At 45.6% G+C, this 9547-nt stretch overlaps 1 non-coding gene across 1 annotated transcript; it reads right to left on the bottom strand.

The window, feature by feature from the left end:
• Positions 1–6306: 6306 nt before the first annotated feature.
• Positions 6307–6378, bottom strand: TRNAG-UCC. Its single transcript has one exon. It is a non-coding gene; the product is annotated as a tRNA-Gly (tRNA).
• Positions 6379–9547: the final 3169 nt, after the last annotated feature.

Here is a 9547-nt window from a genome sequence, read left to right on the forward strand (position 1 = left end):
GTCTGGAACAGAGTGAAGACAATCACAACGAAAGAATGTCACCAGCACACCATGGATCTCCATTATTGGACCAAAGCTTTGATCAGCGATCACATCCTTACAGCAGAAGCAACGTTTCAGAGCCTCGCAGGGCCCCTTTATCAGGGATGATGTCACAAGCCTGATGAAGGGGTCCTGCAAGGCTCGGAAACATTGCTTCTGCTGTAACCATGTGATCGTTGAGTAAAGCTTTGAACCCACGTTGGAGAGCCATGGTGTGCTGGAGACATTCTTTTGTTCTGCATATACCAGGAGTCTCCAAACTGCGGCCCTTTGCTTGCTTTTATGCGGCCCTCTGGGTTTCATCCACAAATACCAACAATGGGACATAATCCCCACTCACACCAATGAAAGGACACAATTCCTCCCAATTACACCAAAGATGTGACACTATTCTCCCCAATGATGGGGTACAGTTTCTCCCAATGACACCAATGATGGGGCACAATTCCTCCCACTAATACCAATGATGGGCCACAATTTCTCCCAATAACACCAATGATGGGGCACTATTCCTCCCACCAAGACAAACAATGGGGCATTATTTTTCTCTTAATGATGTTGGGACCTTTTCTACTCCCAACGGCCGCAGTCCGGCCCCCCTAAAATCTGAAGGACAATAAACCGGCCCTTAGTTTAGAAAGTTTGGAGACCCCTGGCATATACACATTGACACATATACAGATACTGTGCACATTTTTGTTTTGAGGGGCAGTGGTGTGCAAGGCCCCATAGATTTAGATGCGCACAAAATCGCTGTACACATCTAAGCGCAGCTTTTTAGACACCTGTATGAATGAGCCCTAATACTAAAAAAATAAAAATAAATAAATAATAATAAAAAAAACTTTTACTAACGTTCGTCTATTGCTTATGGTATTTTGGAATTCTTATTTCCGCACTAGTAAAAAATGATTTTATGTTGATGATATAATATAATATTGACCTATCTAACATACCTTTAGAAAATGTAAGATGAATTGTTGTTTTGCCTGGTTTGGCATGTAAATACGGCACATGGCAGAACAGTAGTAAGGAATGCTCCTCTGTGAGGCCGTTTACCTTTGTTTTCTTATTGATGCATTTATTCTCTAGTACAGAGAGCTCATCCTTACACTGCACACACCTTCAGCATTGTGTATATGAACACTGGCTCCCTTACTGTGGTTTCTCCTCTGGTCTTTAACCACTTGAAGTCCAGGCCAATTCTGACACTTCGCTCCTACATGTAAAAATCATCATTTTTTTGCTAGAAAATTACATAGAACCCCCAAACACTATGGGCTAGATTCATGTACCTAGGCGCATCTTTTGGCCGGCGTAGCGCATCTCATATGCGCTACGCCGACGTAAAACAGGGAGCCCAGAACAGTATTCTCAAAGGAGTCTCGCCGTACGTTGCGCCTGCGTAGTGTAAATAGGCCGGCGTAAGCCCGCCTAATTCAAACACATATATATATGTGTGTGTGTGTGTGTGTGTGTGTATATAGTGTTTTTTTAGTAGAGACCCTAGAGAATACAGTGGCGGTCATTGCAACTTTTTATCTCGCATGCTTTAAAAAAAAAGTAACGTTGGCCCAATTTTTTTTTGCATAATGTGAAAAATTAAGTTACGCCAAGTAAATAGATACCCAACATGTCACGCTTCAAAATTGCACGCGCTCGTGGAATGGCGCCAAACTTCGGTACTTAAAAATCCCCATAGGCGGCGCTTTAAAATTTTCTTACCGGTTACATGTTTTGAGTTACAGAGGAGGTCTAGGGCTAGAATTATTGTTCTCGCTCTAACGTTAACGGCGGCACCTCACATGTGTGGTTTAAACAATGTTTTCATATGTGGGTGGAATTTGCGTATGCGTTTGCTTCTGCGTGCGCGCACACGGGGACGGGGACAATTTTAAAAAATAAAAATAAAATATTGTTAATTTTACTTATTGTTTTTTTATTTTGACACTTAAAAAAATAATTTGGATCACATTTATTCCTATTACAAGGAATGTAAACATTCCTTGTAATATGAATATGGCATGACAGGACCTCTTTACATTGAGATTTGGGGGTCAAAAAGACGCCACATCTGACCTCTAGGCTGGGAAGCCTGAAATAAAAAAAAAATAGAAAACAAGCGGCTTCCCAGACGAGGTGGTGCCATTTTTTCAAATGCAGAGGCCAGGCGTGATGTCATAACATCGCGCCCGACCTCAGACGATCATAGAAATCTCTATGATCACAACCCGGGGGGCCGGCGGATCCTGTCTTCGACTCATCGATCGCAGCGGTGAGTCAGGAGAAGCATTGGAGACCAATCATAAGAACCATCATAGCAGCTGTTCTGCCGCTTGATCGTTCTTATCGGTGGCGAAAGGGGTGCTGCCGCCTCAAATTCAGAAGCAGGGGGCTGCCGCAAATTGAGAAGCCGGCGGGTTGCAATCCGGGGACCTCTGGGCTCTTTAATAAAAAAAAAAAAAAATCTATATATATAAAAAAAAAAAATTTTTTATATAAAAAATAAAAGAAAGGGGGTTGCCATCCGGGCCCCTTACAGGTGTACTCCCTCCCCCTCCCCCCTGATGGCAGGCCTGGTAATGTGATAAGTTGTGTAACCATTAAATGTCCATCCACAAATGGAAACCTTCGCAAGGGGATTAGAAGCAAAATCCAGCAGGAGCTCCAGAGTATAAAAGAGAAGAGAGGCGCCTCTGTAGCAATATGTTTCTAAATGTTGTACCTTCATTAAAGTGGAAGTAAACCCTTCAATTTGATAGTTACAAAACAGTTAACATTCCCGGCATGCCGGAAATGCTAGCTGTCACATTTGTTTGTGCTCTCAACCAAACTGCCAAACCATCCAATGGCTGGTTTCATAACAGGTCACTTGTACAGCATCATGGCAGTTGCAGATTAAACAGAGGTCAAGATGGCCGCTTCCTTGGCTGAAAACAATAGGAGGGTTTACTTCCACTTTAAATGTAACCATATTGCTACACTTAGAGGCTCCTCTCTTCTCTTTTATACTCAGTTGTGACACAACGCTACTCTTATATCAAGACATTGCTTGTATAGCAAGGCAAAATGTATTAAAATGCTTTGCTTGTCTTGCAAAACGCTCTCAAACCAAGTTACTCTCAATCCAAGGTTTTACTGTATATAAAACAAGCATGTGATGCTGTCATATCATTGATGAATGAATACATAATAAAGATGTTTGTTATTATAGTATAAAAAGTGTCTAAAATTTTCTAGCTAAAGAAAGCAGCCAAAAGGAATCACTGAGCGCCATCTTGTGGCCAATTACATTTATTACAAGCCAATGCCACTTGAACAGTCTGCTTACATAATTTGTAATAAAAACATCTTTGCCATTCTGAAGCTTCCCTCCAAACACTTTGCATATTATTTTATATATACTTTGAAGTCATTTGGAGTGATGAGACCAAAACTGTATGTATTTGTACACAGGCACAGTTTTCATACGTTTAGCTCTGTGTGTTACCAGAATAAAATTAAAAAAACGAACCAATCCAAATGAATTTGAAGTGCAGACTTTCAGCTTTCATTCAAGGGGTTGGACATGAATATCAAGTACAAATTTTAGCAACTTCAACCACTTTTATACACAGTCTCCCCATTTTCAGGGTCTCAAATGTAATTGGACAAATGAATATAATCATAAATAAAATGTTCATTTTTAATATTTTGAGAATCCTTAAAGGGGTTGTAAAGGACATTTTTTCCCTAAATAGCTTCCTTTACCTTAGTGCAGTCCTCCTTCACTTACCTCATCCTTCCATTTTGCTTTTAAATGTCCTTATTTCTTCTGAGAAATCCTCACTTCCTGTTCTTCTGTCTGTAACTCCACACAGTAATGCAAGGCTTTCTCCCTGGTGTGGAGTGTCGTGCTCGCCCCCTCCCTTGGACTACATGAGAGTCAGGATGCCCACTAACACATAGCTCCTTTCTCTATCTGCAACCTAGAGAGCGTCCTGACTCTCCTGTAGTCCAAGGGAGGGGGCGAGCACGACACTCCACACCAGGGAGAAAGCCTTGCATTACTGTGTGGAGTTACAGACAGAAGAACAGGAAATGAGGATTTCTCAGAAGAAATTACATTTAAAAGCAAAATGGAAGGATGAGGTAAGTGAAGGAGGACTGCACTAAGGCAAAGGAAGCTATTTAGGGAATTTTTTTTTTACCCTTACAACCCCTTTAAGGCCCCTTTCACACTGGGCTGGGAGGTGCGGTGGCGGTAAAGCGACGTTATTTTTAGCAGTGTTTTACCGCTAATTTCGTGTCACTATTCGGCCACTAGTGGGGCGGTTTTACCCCCCCCCGCTAGTGGCCAAGAAAGGGTTAAAACCACCCGCAATGCGCCTCTCCAGAGGCGCATTGCCGGCGCTATAGCCGCGCTGTCCCATTGATTTCAATGGGCGGGAGCAGTGGAGGAGCAGTATACACACCGCTCCAAAGATGCAGCTAGCAGGACTTTTTTTCCCCTGTCCTGGTAGCGCACCGCTCCAGGTTGAAAGCTCTTGGGGGTTTCACAATGGAGACACAGCAGCAGCTGTTTAGGGTCGGTTTGTAGGCGCTATTTTTAACGCAATAGTGCATGCAAAATGACCCAGTGTGAAAAGGGGTCTTACTGGCAATGAGTGCCTGAAGTCTGGAACCCATGGACCTTACCAAAGACTGGCTTTCTGATGCTTTGCCAGGCTCTAACTGCAGCTCTCTTCAGTTGTTCTTTGTGGGTCTTTCTGCCTTTAGTTTTGTCTTCAGCAAGTAAAATCCTCAATTGGGTTGAGATCAGGTGATTGACTCAGCCATTGCAGAATATTCCACTTATTTTCCTTCAGAAGCTCCTCCCCCCTGCAAAGTGCTGCCTTAGGCCTGGGCCTTGTTGGCCTATGCCAAGATACAGCGTTGATATATGCTCTTTTTTTTAACTGTGGTGGTGAAATCACCGCCTACAGCGTTGAAGTCACGGCTTTATGTATCGTGGGAGCAAACGCTGTTGCTTTCACTATAAATAAATCCATGCTGCAACTGAATGGCGTACATGCTAAGCACCTTCTCAGTGATGTCTGGGGAACTCACCTGAGAGCTAGAAGCTACATCAGGATCAAGCGACCCCTTCTCGGTGGTGTCTGGGGCGCACACCTGAGAGCTAGAAGCTACATCAGGATCAAGCGACCCCTTCTCGGTGGTGTCTGGGGCGCTCATCTGAGAGCTAGAAGCTACATCAGGATCAAACGACCCCTTCTCGGTGGTGTCTGGGGCGCACATCTGTGAGCTAGAAGCTACATCAGGATCAAGCGACCCCTTCTCGGTGGTGTCTTGGGTGCTCACCTGAGAGCTAGAAGCTACATCAGGATCAAGCGACCCCTTTCGTGGTGTCTGGGGCGCTCACCTGAGAGCTAGAAGCTACATCAAGATTAGGGATGAGCTTTGTGTTCGAGTCGAACGTATGTCCAACAAGTCCAAACAAGGGCTGCATTCGGCCCGCGGGCCGGATTTTGGACATGCCTGCTATATACTATGTTCCGTATATACCCAGATATAGAGGTGCGACATGTGCCGGGGGGAGTATGGGTATAATATTCCTGCTGGGGGGGAGAGTATGGGTGTAATATTCCTGCTGGGGGGGAGGTATGGGTGTAATTTTCTTGCTGGGGGGGGGGGGGGAGTATGGGTGTAATATTCCTGTTGAGTGGAGTATGGGTGTAATATTCCTGCTGGGCAGTATCTGTGTAATATTCCTGCTGGGGGGAGTATGGGTGTCATATTCCTGCTGGAGGGACGTCTGTGCAGGAATTTCTTGTCGTACAATGGACACGGCGAGGTTCTGGTCCCACCTCGGTGTTCTGGATTCCCGAATTGCTGCAAAATGAGGGACGCGCTTGTGATCCCTTTATTTTTTAAAACACCCCAATCGAGGTGTGATTTTGCCACAATTGTCACCTGACATATCGCAGGACTGCTTTTGGGAAACAGACGTCCCATGATTTTGTTTGCACAATTTGTCAGATGACAATATTGTCCCATTATTGGGGTACCATTGAAAGTCACAGGATCACAAGTGTGTCGCGTGTTTTGTGGCGATTCGGGAATTGCAGTAATTACACCCATGATGCGGAATGCCTAGGTTTGATTGCAGCCTAAGTGTCTTCTATCAGTTGCTGGGTACTCAGATTCTTTATTCCACCGGTAATATATGCTCAGCATTGACCTTGTATTGCACTTTTCTCTCTGAGGACTCCAAGTATTGGAGATGGCGTTGGCCGGGAACCGAACCCGGGTCAGCTGCTTGGAAGGCAGCTATGCTCACCACTGCACCACCAACGCAAGGTAGCATGTCTTTGTAGTGTGGGAGGAAACCGGAGTACCCGGAGGAAACCCACACAAGCACAGGGAGAACATGCAAACTCCATGCAGATAGTGTCCTGGTCAGGATTTGAACCAAGGACCCCAGTGCTGCAAGGCAAACCCCTAAGCCTTTGTGCTGCCCATATGCGGCCTCTGTTCTCTAAGGCCCGCCCCCACTGAGTGGGGTAAATCAGTTATGTCCACTCAAAGCACCTCCAGAAGAAATCCAAACTTAACCTAAACTACAATATATATATATATATATAATCAATCCAAAACACACCCAAATAATTAGACACACCTCCACAACATATACAAACGTATCTACAATATATAACACTGTACTATATATAATAAAACAAGCCTCAAAAACATACCGGCCTCCAACCTCTCCTCATAGCCGGTCCAACACACGCCTCAAAAACATACCAGCCTCTAAACTTCACAACATAATCAATTACTTAATGTCAAACGACAATACATCGATCAAACAAAGCAGCTGACACCTGTAAAAAAGTGACTGAGATGTTGGCGGCCCAGGGGGAACCGAACCAAGTCCTCCAAAAGCTGCCTCATATCCAAGAGTTACCAAGAGTGTAAATGTAGACATTAAGGGCCAGATTCTCAAAAGAGATACGCCGGCGTATCGCCTGATATGCCGTCGTATCTCTGAGTCCGCCCGTCGTATCTAGGCGCCTGATTCATAGAATCAGTTACGCATAGATAACCATTAGATCCGACAGGCGTAAGGCTCTTACGCTGTCGGATCTTAAATGCAATTTTTTTTTCCGCCGCTAGGTGTCGCGGACGTCGTTTTCCCGATCGAGTATGCAAATTAGCAAAATATGTGAATTCCCGAACGTACGCCGGACCGACGCAGTGAAGTTACGACGTTTACGTAAGATTTGCGATGCGTAAAGTTGCCCCTGGTTATATGAGGCGCAGTCAATGTTAAGTATGGCCGTCGTTCCCGCCTCGAAATTTGAAAATTTACGTTGTTTGCGTAAGTCGTCCGTGAATGGCGCTGGACGCCATTTACGTTAACGTCAAAACCAATGACGTCCTTGCCACGTCATTTAGCGCAATGCACGTCAGGAAATTTTAGGGACGGCGCATGCGCAGTACGTTCGGCGCAGGAACGCGCCTAATTTAAATGATCCACGCCCCCTACCCGGATCATTTGAATTAGGCGGGCTTGTGCCGGAGGATTTACGCTACGCCGCCGCAACTTTACAGGCAAGTGCTTTGTGAATCAAGCACTTGCCCGTAAAACTTGCGGCGGCGTAACGTAAATGAGATACGTTACGCCGCTGCAAAGATGCAGCGATCTACAAGAATCTGGCCCTAAGCTTTAAAGCAGTTGTAAAGGAAAAAAAATCTATGCATTAAGGTGAAAAAACATCTCATAATGCCGCCCCCCCCCCCCCGAGCCCCCGTTTTACTTACCTGACCCCTCGAAAGTCCCGCACTCAGTCCCGAGATCCTCTTCGCCACTCAGCCTGGCCGCTGATTGGCTAGAGCGGATGGATTGAGAGCAGCGCAGCCATTGCCTGGCGCTGCTGTCAATCACATCCAGTGACGCGGCGCGCCGTGGGGCAGGGCCGAGTGATACAGCGAGCTATGGCCGCCTCTCGCTGTATCACGGGAGCGTGCCCGCAAGGACTCACCCCCATGCAGGCTCTCTCGCATGAATGTGGTGAGTTCTTGCGGGGAGGACCAGAGACAGCTGCCGAGGGACCCCAGAAGACGTGGATCGGGCCCACTCTGCAAAACGAACTGCACAGTGGAGGTAAGTATAACATGTTTGTTTTTTTAAAGGAATTTTTTTTTCCTTTATTAACCCTTTAAGGTAATCAAAAATATCACATTCTAAAGGGAAAGATAGAACAAGGGAAAGGGGGAGTATGTAAGAGGGAGAGAGGGAGAAAGGGCGGAGGGAAGGTTGGAGGAAGAAGAGGGGTGAGGGTTGGGGAACCCCACACCCCTTCCTTACCCCCAACCTCCCCTCCTTTCCTCCTTTCCTCCCTCTTCCATACTCTCCCTCGTTCTACCTTTGTCTGTTTTAGAGATCAATGTTTTCCGTGGCTTCCGGGTATGATCTTCGGGACTGGGCGTTCCTATTTGATTGACAGCCTTTCCGATGGTTGCATACAGCGCGTCACCAGTTGCCGAAAGAAGCCGAATGTCGGTGCGGCTCTATACGGCGCCTGCGCACCGACATTCGGCTACTTTCGGGAACTCGTGATGCGCTGTATGCGACCGTCAGAAGGCTGTCAATCAAATAGGAACGCCCAGTCCCGCAGCCCATACCTGGATTCTGCTTAGTAAAATAAGCCTCAATCTAATTTTAAAATTGTATTTTTTGGGTGAACCTCCACTTCAAGTACCATAAGGTCCGTTTGTCTCTCTGGTGTAGCTCGAGGTACAGGTAGTATTTCATAAAATATTGCCCTGGGAGACCTTTTCTTTAATATAGCCCCCAAGTCCTTGAAATCATTTTGTAGGGTGCTCCATCTTTCTCTAACTTTGTCATTGGTACCGATATATACCATGACAGCTGGATCCTCTCCAGCGCCATCCAATAATCTGTCCATGCAATCTGCAATGTTCCGAACCCGAGCGCCTGGTGAACAACATACTGTTTGGCGATAACGGTCTTTGTGACAGATTTCCCTCTGTATCCTTCCAATAACTGAATCCCCTACCACTAGTATGGGCCTATCCTTTCTTGTAACCTTGCCCCCATCTTCGTCACATGCCGGTGGAGTCTCAGTGTGAAGGTCACATGCTGGTGAATTTTTTACGAGAATGTCACATTCTGGAGGGGTCTCATTGTGAACATCACAATTTGGAGGAGTCTCATTATCAATGTCACATTCTAGAGGAGACTCAATGTGATTGTGAAATTTTGGAGTAGTCTCATTGTGAACGTCACATTCTGGAGGGGTCTCATTATGAACATCACATTCTGGAGGAGACTCGTGAACGTCACATTCTGGAGGGGTCTCATTATGAACATCACATTCTGGAGGAGACTCGTTGTGAACATCACATTCTGGAGGAGACTCATTGTGAACATCACATTCTGGAGGAGACTCATTGTAAACGTCATATTCTGGAGAAGACATATTGTAAATGTCACATTCAG

This window comes from Rana temporaria, chromosome 3, assembly GCF_905171775.1.
Source record: "Rana temporaria chromosome 3, aRanTem1.1, whole genome shotgun sequence".
Lineage (NCBI taxonomy): Eukaryota > Metazoa > Chordata > Amphibia > Anura > Ranidae > Rana > Rana temporaria.